We start from the raw sequence: 14176 nt of genomic DNA on the forward strand, positions 1-14176 counted from the left end.
GGGGGGGGTCTCACCAGGGCTCCTGCCAGAAAAAATAGTTTTTTAGAACGTTCTTTTGGTTGTCTAATAGTTAACGGGGTCAAATTGACAATCATTTTTGACTGCAGTGATGAAATAAATGGAAGGAACAGGTTTGATCATTTTTCTCGTGTGAACGGTGAATGTGGTTTTTGTTCAGGAAATTCCATTAATTTCTAAATCGAATGTTAAAACCAAATTAAATTTCAAGTGACATTTGTCAAGTCTCTGATGGTATGATGAAATGTTCTGATGAGGTTTCTCATATTAAAGTTCGTACAAAAATCTACCAGTATATGGCCAGCTTAATATTGTGCAAAATCTGAAATAAAACCGATCATCACTGTGTACATTCCCTCCCATTATAATCTGGAGGCTAGAAGAACACTTTGCTGATTTTAGGAGGCGCTACAGGGCTCATTTACAGCAGATGTTCTGTTGTGCGGATCAAGCAAAATGCATAGACATGCGAGAATTCATTGTTTGCAGTAGAATTGCTTGTTTCTACCTAGAAGTTGCACTGAGGTGCTGTACTATAGAAAGTCTTGTATTCTGCACTTTGGGTGTATTATGTGTTATGCCAGGGCTTGACAAATTTGCTTTGAATCTAGGAGTCCGCAAAAAAAAAAGCTAGTTTGTTTTTTAGTTTTTGTTTTTTAACTGACAAAGCTGCATTTTCAACGACAAAAATAATTGTGCGCCCCAATACCCAAAATTGGCCATGGGCAACGCTTTAAAAGGTTTTACCGCTCATCCGTTTAGTGTTGACAATGATTAATGGCCCTAGAATTATTGCTCGCACTCCGAAGTTTGCGGTGATAATTGCTGTTTTCGCACATAGGCACACCCAACGCGTATTTATGTATGTATGTGCATGCACGCAGGGGTGGGGGTCTTATAGAAAATATGTTAAAAAAAACACAAGAACATTTTTTTATGTGACATTTTTTTTTTTTAAACTTTTTTTTTCCCCCCACTTAAATGTATTGCCCTCACTAGGGGGGCTAACAAGGCCCTTAGGTGATAGCAAATATACAGTGACAGGTCCTCTCTTATAGAGACATCAGGGGTCTATTAGACTGCTAATTTCGCCTGGGGACCCCCAAGGAAGCTGATGAAGCAGAGATCTGCTTTACCAGCTTCTTCCCCTGGCTTTAGCAGTGGAAGAATACAAAGCCAGGGGTGTGTCCCCAAAAATGCATTCAGCCAAAACAGTCTGCAAGTCTGAGCAGTTGCTGCATGTGAACTGGTTCTCTTGTCAGTGTTTCCTCCTGGCTTTCATACTGGGAAGGTTTACTGATGGTCTATGGATGCACTTGGATTCAGGTATTTTGTGAGTATATGGATGTTTTTATACAATAAAAGTTCCTTTTTATTATACAATATCACACGAGAGAAAGGTGCCTCTTCTTTTTCTTTTTCTTTTTGACATGGTCTGTGGAGGAGGCTCCGTACTCCTTGTGGAGGGCTGCCATCCCTGATGAAGTGGTTGGTGATAATACCGTGGGTCAAGTGGCCTCTCCGGTTGCTGTTGGCGCTGAATATCTTATGTGCTTGTATTAAACAGCCGGTACCAGCTGTTTAAAACTCTAACTGTATTCTGGTTGTGCGCATCCTAGGGGGTGCGTGCGAGCAGGAAAAAAAAACCCGCTGTTCATTTACGGTGCCCTGCCATAAATTGTACTTATCCTGCCGTTCCCATGAGGCGGCAAGTATAAGTAATTTATGACTTTTTTAACATTTTTATTTAGAAATGTATTTATTAAATTTTTATTTATTTAAAAAAATTGTTGGGTTCTCTTTAAAATGACATTAGGTGTCTTTTTAGATCCCTAGTGTCACCTTTCCACTTCAATACATGAACTGGGTAAAGGCACCTGCCTGCTGAGGCACAGCACTCGATTTTTAATGCCAGCTACCTTCTACTCTCTCCTCCCTGCTTTGCTGCAGCACTGCACATGGGGAGTAGCAGGGAGCAGGAGAAAAAGGACACACAAGTGTGGAAGGACCACCAACACGGAGCATCTTCTGGGGGAATCGGGGGTGCATTGAACGGGCTGACAAAAGCCCAGGTGCCAGGACACAAATTGCATTTTTTCCCCCCGTTTGCCTAAGGGACTACACTGGTTCCGAAACGTGGCTGTAAGATGCTACACTACCTTAGTCAATAAAAAGATTGACTTGGCATTGCATAGGAGTACGAGTGACCTTCTATTTGGATTTGCAGGACACATTGCATGTCGCATTGGTGACCTAGCGCCTGGGATTTGTCAATCCCTGCGTTTTGCCATTGAAATCAGTTGAATGAGGTCCTTCAAATATGCAACACTGTGCTTCCGAAATTCCTCCCTCTCCCGTGTGCTAAAGCTGAACTCCAGGCAGTTGCAAAATGCATATATCAATGCCGCTCTGTCTTAATACATCTTAATGCATGTCTTAGCTTTTATTCACTTAAAAAAAAAACAAAAAATTATTGTCATTGTTAGGCTCCATTCACACTTATAATTTAGGTGCGATTATGGATTCCTGCGTCAAAAACTTGCAATTTCCTGCAGCAGGAATCCCTAACCTGCGATTCACAAGTGGCCGCTGTCACTCATTCAAGTTAATGTTCGGGTGACAGCCACTGCTTTCAAATCATATCTCATGCAATTACACTGTGTTCCGGCATTCTGCCTCTGTCAAATGCAGTCGGTGTCACCCGATCATTAGCTTAAGGCCTGGGTGACACTTAGGCGATCGGTGAGGGCGCAGCAATCATGATCAGCGGTTGTGTGCAATTCTGTATCCATCTGCACGAAACCGTGCAGATGGATGCAGAATTGCACACAACCGCTGATCACGCTGGCTGTGCCCTTCTTTTCTAATGGCACCCCAGTCACGGCAGGCAGATCGCACGATTGCGGCAAAAAAAAAATTATTGCGTGTCGCGAAAAAAGCGATTGCCGCACAGATATAACCCCATTGAAATTCAATGGGGCCGTGCAGTAAGCACTGTGCACGGCCCGTTACACTGGTCGTGGGATCGCCCAGGTGTAAACCTGACCTGAACGGGTGACAGCTGTCACTTGTTAACGGCAGATTAGGGATTCCTGCTGCAGGAAATTGAAAGTTCCTGATGCAGTAATTACACCTAAAATGTAGGTGTGAAATTAGAGCTTTGTTGGTTTGTCTTTTGCTGGACAATTTGCTCTTTTTAAAGAAAGTTACAGAATAAAAAAACCTACTGTCTGAATCACCAGATGAAAATAAAGGAAAAAAGCCAAAAAGAGGGGGAAAAAACAACAATCTAGCAGCCACCACATCTAAGGACTGCTGGTGAACTGCAATATATTACATTTCATTTTTAAAAAAAAGTTTCTTTTGGGTTTCGATACGCTACTTTTGAAACGTGTTTATCTGCTGTCAATTGATCTCTGTGTCATGTAATCCCAACAGTGCCACCTTCAGACTTTTATAAAAGTGTTGTAGCCCTACGAAACTGAAAATAGCGTGACGTGCTGCTTACTAAAACACGGGCATAACGCAGCACAGCGTTATTGTCACTGTTGTTACAAGCCTGCCACAACCAACTGAATGGTAATATTCTAATTGAAAGAAGATTGTTTTGTTCTCTTTCATGCGTGTAAAACTTTCATGTTTACAAATTCTTTTTGATGGGTGAACCAACAGAGTGACTGTGATCTCTCTAGTTTCAGATGTGAGTTTCTTTTTCCTGCAGCCTGACATTTTCCCTGTACATAAAGGCATAACCTCGTTATTTTATTTGTGCTGCTTATCAAATCTGCAGAGTTGCCACTTTTATTTAGTTTTGCTTGCTGTGTCCAAGTTTGACTCCAGCTTTAGAAGCAGGTATTGGAGGTGACTTTAATGCTGACTTGATACTTGTGCAATTTTTGTGGTAATATTGGAAGTTTTTCCATTGGCTTTCGATTTTATATTAAATTATATCTATAATATATTGGAGCAAGCTGGACCAGACAATGAAATGTTTTGATTATTTGGTTGGTCAGAACTGTGAAATTATCAAAATATGTCTGGCATGTTGAGAGAATATATATATATATAATTTTTATTAACATTTTAAAGAACTCCCAAGTTTTTTTCTTTTTTTTTTCTTAACCCTTGCAGTTGGACTATTCCCACTCTGCAGGGGTCATGTTCTCATTTGTGTCTAGGTGCTAAAATAATGAAGATGTACTCACCTGAAGCTCTGAGCCGGCCGGCTGTCACAGCGCTCCCTCCAGCCTGTCTCCCCCTCCCTGCAGCATCGAAATCCTGTTCAGTGTCCTCCACTTCTATACACAGTGGATAGTCATGATTTATGGGACCTTAGACTGCTGCAGAGGAGGGGGAGAGGTGTTGGCCGGACCAGACTAAAGGTTGCAACACACCTTACGATTATTGTACGATAATCGTATGCGATCGCGTTTTCGTCCGATAATTGCAAGGTGTGTGGGCAGTGTGCAACCGCAAAAACTTTTGACTTTCAAGCATGTTTGAAAACTTTGGCTGATCGTGTGATTATTGCAAGGTTAGTGGCGTTTCCGTATGTCAAAAATCATACGATCTACACTGCTCATGCGCAAACGAAAATACATGCAGTTGATTACCGCAATTCGTCCAGGTTCTTTTCTTTAAAAGGCTAACTGAACCTTGCGATAATCGGGGCATAACCTTGCGACAATTGTATGACGGTTCGATCCTCAGACGAAAAAAGTGTCGTCCGATAATCGTAAGGTGTGTGGCCACCTTAAGGAGAAGCTGGCTCAGAGCTTCAGGTGTGTCTAACTTGGGCACAAACGAGCACTTGTCGGGGGTAGCACCACTGCAAAGGTTAACAAAAAAATAATCCTTGAGTAATTTTTTCAAGCAGAATTCAAGTGCATTAAAAAAAAACCCAGAGCTCCTCCCTCTAGTACTTTTTTAGCTCTGATATGTTAGTATGCAGAGCATATTAGCACATTATGGTAGACTTGCCTCCTGACACATTGATCCATCTTTGCCGTGGGGTCCCTAGGTGACATTAGGGGTCTTAGAGACCCATGATGTCTTCATAAAAGAGGACCTGTAAATTGGCTTCTTAACTTTATTGTTATCACAAAGGGGGCTTTGTTATCACAAAGAAAATAAACATCACTTCCGCACTCAACGCCAGAGAGTAGATCGGAGGGAGTTCCTGTACTGATCTTCCTCCGATCTCCTGGCACACAGCCACAGTGCCGGGCACGCACTGAGCACAGGGGGAGCCCAGGATTGCTGCGGGGGGGGGCGGCGGCGGCGCACAAGGGCACCATATACAAGCATCAGGCGCCTCTACTGACGCCGGACTGCTTGTATTTAAACAGCCATCGCTGGCTGTTTAAATTTTTGACAGTTTCCTGCTTGTGCGCATGAGCGCAGGAGCGGGAAACTGTCAAGGTGGTTAAGTTGCTTACATATAGTCTGTTGTGACTGTCTGTCTGTATTTAAAGCCCTATTAAAACATTACTCTGAGTTCATGATATACGTTTTCAAGGGTTTTCATTGCAGAGTTTTGTTCTGTTTGAACTGAAAAATGAATTGCCAGTCGCTTCCTGCTAACTAAGTGCTAAGTAGGAGGGTCCGCTTGCTATATTCACATTCTCAGTCGTAGTGTTATAAAAATGACTTATCATAGCAGAAAAACTTCCAGAAAAAGCAGTGAACAGTCACAAGTAGGAAATTACATTTTTTTGGGCAAATATACCCAGGAAGCAACATTTTCTGATTTGATGGTTTTAGGTCTGTTGGCTGCATATAAAAAAGAGAGCTAACTTTTAATAGCATTTAATTATACAACAGCATGTGTAGGAATGTTCTATATTTTTTTTTTTTAGTTGTTTTTTTTTTTTTCTTGTCATGTTGGGATCCTGATCATTTCTGTGTATAGTAAACCTGTACAGATAAGAAATAGGTTTGATCCACCACACATGGGAAATCCATATACAGAACGTTCACTCTTTTTTTACATTCTGTGCGCTTCCTTTTAAATTGGCCCTTTAAAATAATCAGATGAAAGTGACGGATATAAATGAACATACAGTTTGATCAGAGCATAACAAAGTTTCACATTAATGTATAAAAGTTCTCTGAACCAAGACCAAAAGGGATACTAACTAACGCACCCTTTTTAAATAAGATACTCCAGTTTAAAAAAACTAATCTAAATTAAAATGTAATTCCATTTGTTATTAAATAAACAGTGTACATATTGAGGTATTTAATAAGCTTTGTTGCAGACTCCTACCTGTTTCTGTTCTAAAGAAATTGCTGTTTGTTTCGCCATGTCCTTTTCAGACTGATTCCTGTCCGGATGGGAGTGTCTGCACTCATTGTAACAACCTGGTGCACATTTACAGGGTTATTCAAAAAAGGGCGAAGAGTTTGGAGAAAGCAGGAGAAGTGAACAATCTAGGACAACATAGCTGAACTGGAAAGGGAGTTGAATTGGAGAACCTTTCCAAATCTGCAATGTTGACCAAGATTGTTCACTTCTCCTGCCTTCTCCAGACTCTTCACCCTTTTGTGACTAACCGGTTTAGTGTTCTGATGAGGAAAGTTGCAGTGTCTGCAGCCCTTTAGAAGAAGGGCCTTAGAGAGTATCTCACCAAAAACTCACATTTCTATTGCAAGGGATGGCTAGAATTGTTCTAGTCTTTGTGCAGACTTCTGGGAAAATCTGCCAGCCAACCATACAAGCAGGAAATTACATTTCTGGTGACATTCTGTATACCACTGGTGTTGAGAACGGCTCCAGGATGCCATATTGCATTGAATATTATTAGAAGCTTTTGGCAATAACATAAGAGCTCTTTTTTGCTAAAAAAAAAAAAAAAAGATTAAAATTTTTATTTAAATGACACTCAGGATTCCAATGTCTCAATTGACCTAGGAGAGGAAAGAGTGGGCATGGGTGGAAAGGGGAGAATAATCACAGCAGGAAGGAGAACGCAGACATGGATGGAAGTGTAGGAGAATGATGATATAGGAAAAGAGATAACGGGCATGCATGGAGGAGAATGATCATATAGGGAAGCTTGAGAGCTGGCATAAGTGGAGGAGATTGATGACCTAGAGAGAGTGAGCATAGATGGAAGCAGAGGAGAATAATCACAGCGGGGAGGAGAACACGGACATGGTTGGAAGTGGAGGAGAATGATATAGGGAAAGAGATAGCGGGCATGCATAGAAGTGGAGGAGAAAGATCACAGAGGGGAGAAGAATGATCATATAGAGAAGCTGAGAGCAGGCATAGATAGAAGTAGAGGAGAATGATGACATAGGAAAGGACAGAGTGGGCATGGATGGAAGTGAAGCAGAAAGATCGCAGAGGGGAGGAGAGCATGGGCATAGATGGAAGTGGAGAATAAAGTCCTAGGAAAGGAGAGAGTGGGTATAGATGGAAGTGGAGGAGAAAGGTGACCTAGGAAAGGGAGAGAGTGGGCATGGAGGAGAATGATATATGAAAGGACAGAGTGGGCATGGATGGGAGTGAAGGTGAAAGATCGCAGAGGGGAGGAGAGCATGGGCACAGATGGAAGTGGAGAATGATGACATAGGAAAGGAGAGAGTGGGTATTGATGGAAGTGGAGGAGAAAGATTGCAGTGGTGAGGAAAGTTGAGAGTAGGCATAGATCAAAGTGAAGAAGTATGATCACATAGTGGAGGAGAGAGCAGACATGCCCTGATAATGAAATCTGGTATCTTTTTTGTTTTTGTTTTTTTGTTTTAGGCATTTGATACATCTTTATTAAAGTTTCTTGATACCACAATAACTGCGCACAGTGTTGCATGTTATTAAACCTGTAGCAGCATCTTCTGGGAAGAAGCTCTTAAATTAGCATCTTCCATTTTGGTATCTTGATCATTGGACTGCGGTTCCTAAAAGAACTAGACAAAGTGCATAGGCGGTACACCTGAGAATAATTTAGTAAGTCTGGTTTTGGCTGCAAGGGAATGATCTCTTTAGCATTCAAGACTCTTTAAATGCTATCTTCACCTAAGAGTTTAATTGAGTCTGGTTCCCTTTTTCCATCACATTATGTTTTGAAAAAAACAAACCAAATGGAGACAGCGCAGAGTAAATCAACTGTGCAAATTTGTTTAACGAAAGAATTTTAACACATATTCTATGTTACTCTTGTAATCCTCACCCTCTAGTGGCCGTAAGAAGCATTACACCATTCTTTAAAACAAATCTCCCGATTCACTAAATACTGATTTAGTTTATATTCAAGCCTTATTGTAATCTAATGTTATTAAAAATGATCCTTACCATTTAAGTGTTACATAAGTCAAAATTTGAAGACAATATTTCCTTTTAAAGTGTATGTAAAGCTAAAACAGTTCTTTTTTTTTTTTTTTATAAAGTTTTGGATAGAATGTGAAAGGGTTAGAACCTATGTTGTGTTTTTATAGCTGTGTGTGTCCTTTTCTGGGCAGATTCATGCCCTCCATTTGTCCCGATGACCATTCTCACCAGTTTAGAAAGTGATTGGAAATCCAAAATGTTTGAGTTGTCACAGAAACAAAAGGTAGTTTCTGCTGTGTTTCTGGGACAAGAGTTGATGGGAAATCTCCAAAAGGAATGCAACTAGAGAGAAAATCTCTTCCAAATACTCTAGTCAATCCATAATAGCAGCAGGCTCACATTGACTTTGGAATTATTGGTCAGATGGTTTGGAAAATGATTGGGTGATTTCCAATTGTTCAAATTAAACTGGTGACTAGTTATGCCTTAGTGGAGACTAGTTTGCTAGACATGCACACGGCAATGTGCAGTAAATGCGACTTAATGGTTTGGAATTTTAGTAACTAAAATATCATCTAAAAATGGATATCAATAAGTAACTTTAATTATTGGAAAGTCATTGTAGATTATTTAAATATCATATAACACAAGTGGACACCCATAGCCAGCGATTCCTGACTTTTCTAGTACAGATTAGCCAGTGAAAGTCGACCTTTTACCTGATGATGGACATTTACATGCATTGTGGAGAAACTTGAGCGGGTCAGGCACCAGCAGAATTTCATTTGAGATATAAATTTTTTTCGGAGCGTTCAGTTGATGGTGTTAAAAAGACAACTATAGTGATGACAAAAATGAAAGGAGCAGGATGGAAAATTTCTCCCAAAGAAAATTCTAACACAAATGTGGTTTTTGTTCTAAAAAAAACAAAACCCTGTTGATTTCCCAAACCACATGTTAAAACTAGGGATGCACCGATATATCGGCCGCCGAACATATCAGCCGAAAATTGCACTTTTGGCATGATGCCGAAAGTGCCATTTTCTGGCCGATACAGCGGTGCATCCATCCTATTCTCTCCTCCCCGCTGGGCGCTGCTCTGTGTCCCAGCGGGGAGGAGAGAAACTGTCACAGGCGGCCAAGCACTGCGGGAGGAGAGCGATGTGAGCAGCCGGCGTCTTTCCTCCCTCAGCCTCCTGTCACAGATCAGAGGAGAGCGGTGTGTGGGCGGAGACAGCAGTTGCTGTCACAGGAGGCTGAGCTCCCCTCGCTCAGCCTCCTGTGACAGCGTGTCAGGAAGGAGAGCTGAGTGTTTGTAAATAATTGAGGACAGAGTATCTTTACTATATCCTCAATTATGCATAAATGGGAAGTGATCTAAATCACCTCCTGTTCATTTATGATTGTGGATATAGTAAACACAGTGGGGGGGAATTTATCAAAACTGGAGCAGACAGAAACTGGAGCAGTTGCCCATGGCAACCAATCAGCATCTCTCTTTAGTTTGCTCAGTTAAGATTTGAAAATGTGAGATAGAAGCTTATTGACTGCAATGCAAATCTGCTTCAGATTTTGTCTGCTCCAGTTTTGATAAATTCCCCCCAGTATGTTTTCATGTTATGAATAAACAGGAACACTCTTAGGCTTCCCGTTCATTTATAACAGGGCTGCAGAAAGAGATTGAGGACTCTGTGTCCTCCAATCTTTTTGTATTTTAAAAGGGAAATATCAGGGGTCTGTTTAGACCCCCTAATATTTCCCCGAAGCCCCTAAAAGTAAAGTAAAAAATAAAAATATTTAATAAAAAATGAATAAAGAAATAAAAATTAATTTACAAAGAATTACGTTTATAAAAAATAAATAAAAATAAAATTAATAACAAATTTAAAAAGTTTAAATAAAATTAAAATTTTGTTTTTTTAATGTATTTTTTATTTCGGTGCACCTCTAGTTAAAATCAAACACAATTTGGAATAAGAACACACAAAAGAAGCACCGCTCCTCCATAGTTCAGGGAGGGAATGGGCCAGGTGCACCGCTCCCAAGGTCCACCCTTACTGACACGTTTCACCCAATCACAGGCTTAGAGAGCTATGACGAAGCCTGTGAATGGGTAAAACGTGTCGGCTGGGTGAACCTGGGGCAGGGCACCAGTAATGTAGTATAAGCTTTAGTATACTATCCCAGTGGAATCCAGTGTGGGGCCATCTTTTCTTCCTTTTCGTATGGACAATTTGGAATAACATTACTAACATAACATTAATGTTCATATGAACTTTGGTATGAAGAGCTACCAGTGTATGGCCAGCTTTACGGTAAATATACACACCCTGTGGTCTGTTCTGTACAATGGGTTTAACAGGGTAGATCTGCTGCAATAGATAGGCATGCAGTTTAAGAAACTTAATCTAGGATAAAATGAGAGAGTTTATCCTAAGCTGCTTGAAGCCCATCCAATTAATACAGAGCAATATAATAAATCCTGGAGCTCGGTCTACTTCACATTCTGAAGTATGTTGCATAGACGTTTAGTAGCTCTTATGTGGTGATTGATTTAGGATAAATTATGAGAACATTCTAAATTAAACTTTGCCATTGCTGATACTATGACTGTGTGATTACACCGATACATTTAGACTCTACTGAGATTATCGTTGTACAAAAATCCGGGCCAAGTTCATTTTAGTTGCACATGTTTGTTTTGCCGGATCTATACCTTTCCAGTAATAATACTTGGGATGAACAATAGTTGATCAGGTTAGTATACCAGTATTACACATACTAAGAAAATTGCGTCACTTATTAAAAATGAGTAAAAAACTAAAAAGGATTTCCCACATCAACCAAAAATTGGTATAAATTAGCCCCATTGTGTCTTCTTCTGTCTAACATATGGGAGCTGAAAAATCAGTTGGCCTGGTTGATCCCTCTTCTTTTTTTGGTAGTGTAAGTTGATATTGAATGGCCTTTATAGTATGCATATTTGTTAACTATTTCTTTACAATTCGGATGATACGCATTGGTGAACATTAGATATTTTGTTGGCAGGAATTTGGAATATTTGAAACCATCCAAACAAAGACTTGGCAAACAGTCATCATATGTCTGTGGATACCTTAAATGCATGATGTGTATTGACTGACTTCTATTGGCGTCAGATGGGTTTTGCATTCCCATACAAGTCTATGGGAAAGCAAAACCAACTTCAAGCAGGTGAAATGTAGGTCAGAAGGCGGTCAACTACTGGTCAAATACACCTGTCAATGAGTTCTGAATTATCTCGGAATATCTCAGACTGATGTTCAAAACCTGTTGATACAAACCCTATCAGATCTGACATCTAATACTGAGATCTGGTTGCTCTTGGTTAATGTTCTTTTCATATCCTAGTAGGGCTGCAACCAACTAATCGATTATGAGAATAGTTGTCAACTATTCTCGTTATGGATTAGTTGGTTGGATCCCCTAGCTCTCTCCACACTGGGAGTAGGGCACAGCAAGCAGTGGGCGGGTGCAATAGCCAGCCTGCCATTGCAGGCTGTGTATTGCACCAGCTGTCATTCCCTGAATGAAGCTATTCAAGTGCCATGTGCTTACAATATAATTTTAAAAAAAATTGTAAAATTTTGGGAATGTTTTTTTTTTTTTGGCTTCGCCCTGACCAATTCCGCTGTGGGATGTTGCGTTGCAGTGCCATTCATTTCATTGGCACCCCAAACGCTTCTATCACCCGCAGTGTGATCGCCCGTGCTGGAACACGCGGTACTGCAATGCTGAGCGTTCCAGTGCAGTGCGATTGCACAAAAATTGTGCATGCAGTTTTATTCTGAAGTAAGCTTTGTTTGCAACACTCCTTTTATGTGCATTATATTTTAAATTAAGGATGGTATTTCATTTTTTTTTTATCCCATTAATCAAAAAAATATTCAATTACTAATTGATTATGAAAATAATCATTTAGTTGAACCCCTACATCCTTGTCTTGGTAGACTTGTCATCGCTAATGAGCATTTGACAAATGGTGCCCATATACAATGAGATGTGCTGCCTGTTCTAGTTGAGGACTTCTAAAAAACGTAAAAGTCATAGAAATCCTGTAGTGTTTGCCAGACATACCAGCTACTCGATTGGTGACGCCGCGCATTGACAGAAGTCTTCTTCAGTGTGTGTGACCAGATATACGGCATAGCAGTGGCCTTGTCATATGTCAGAAGTTTGTCAGTTGTTGGCATAGTAAATCTCTTCAATCATCCCGATAATGCGAGAAATGATTATCTTGACTGTATGTCGTAGTTCTTAGTTGATACTGCTTTTGTAAATATTTAGCAGCAGGCATGCACTTTAAATGACTATACAACAGATGGAAGTTTCTCCAGGACCCCTGTGTATACTAGAATGTCACTATTGTGTAGTATTGTACGGGAGACATACAATAGTCCGACACTGAATGACAGGGGACACGGTGACAGAGGGCCAAGGTTTTGTGACTGCATAGAAAGGTTGGGATAGCAGGCCCAGCGGGGTGTGTACAGAATGCCCTGTGATTCTCTGATTAGTCAAGCTGACTTTCCAGGGAATTCACAACACAGAACGGGAGGGAGGAGGACTGGTGGAATCACACTACTGCAGCATGGCTAGCAGCTGCCACAAAGCACACAAGCGAATGCGTACACACGTACAGAGGTTTGTCAGGCAACACGGAGTTGCACCACGTTATAGCCGATACACTAGTTGGACCGAGAGCAACATACTTATTGTCCCCCTGAGGCTTTTTAGGCATAGAACACCAATGACGATGCTTTTTCCTAAACTTTCTGCTTGAACTTTTTTGGGGGTCATTAGTAATTGAACAGTAATTTGTACAGGTCATGCATTGTTTTTCTGCTTCGTCATACTCACTAGGCAGTAATGTTAGAGAAGAAATTACTCAGAAGTCATACGGCGTGATCTATTTGATCAAATATTTAGGTCAGAATGGTGGAGATTTCAGTCTTCATTTTCTAGTGCAAGGTAAGAAGGGTGATGTATATGGACTATACAGACACTTGTCTCCCTCATTGGTTTCTTTTATTCTTTTTGCACAGCAACAAATGTGTTTTTTGCTTTCTACTGTATCTCTGGTATTAATTAATATAGAGTATTTTAAAGAGAGAATATAGGTTGTGCATTTTTTTTCTGTCTGGTTTGTACCAATACAATACCAATGTTTTAACATAGCAAATACTCGTTGTCTTCTGTCAGCTGTGGTCATTTAAAGAGAAACCCTAGTAATATATTTTGGTACACCTTATGATTTATTGTAGCACCTGAAAGTGATGGTTTGTATATGAGATCTTACTTCTTGTTTTGATTTGCAATGCATTCTTTAGTGTTTTTGAATCGTTTGGAAAGGCAGACACCGTTGGCATCCGTCGTCATAAGTAGGGAACAACAAGGGTCGGGACATGCAGTCTTTCAAGAAGTTTTACTGAGCACGTAGAAATAACAACGTCCAGCAGCTAATAGTGGTATTGAGTGACTCTCATATGTTTTATGAGCACTTGTACACTTGTGCTGAGTGAAGCGCTCATTGTGCAGTATTGCTAAGCAGGTAGCAGAGTTGCATATGTAAAGGGTAAATATGGATGCTCATATGTATGTATCATTTCGTCTTGCACAGAAGGTGTTTTTTTTAAACGATCTATATATTATCTACATAATATTATTTTTATTATTATTGTAGATGATTTATATAGCGCCAACAGTTTGCGCCACGCTTTACAACATAAGGAAGACATTACAGTTACAATACAATTCAAGACAAGATGGTAAGGAGGGTCCTGCCTGTGACAGCTTACAATCTAAAAGGGAGGGAGAAGTGATACATGAGGAGGTAGCTGTGTGGGG

The sequence above is a fragment of the Nanorana parkeri genome, unplaced genomic scaffold (genome assembly GCF_000935625.1).
Source record: "Nanorana parkeri isolate BGI_ZX_2015 unplaced genomic scaffold, ASM93562v1 scaffold386, whole genome shotgun sequence".
NCBI classification, from domain to species: domain Eukaryota; kingdom Metazoa; phylum Chordata; class Amphibia; order Anura; family Dicroglossidae; genus Nanorana; species Nanorana parkeri.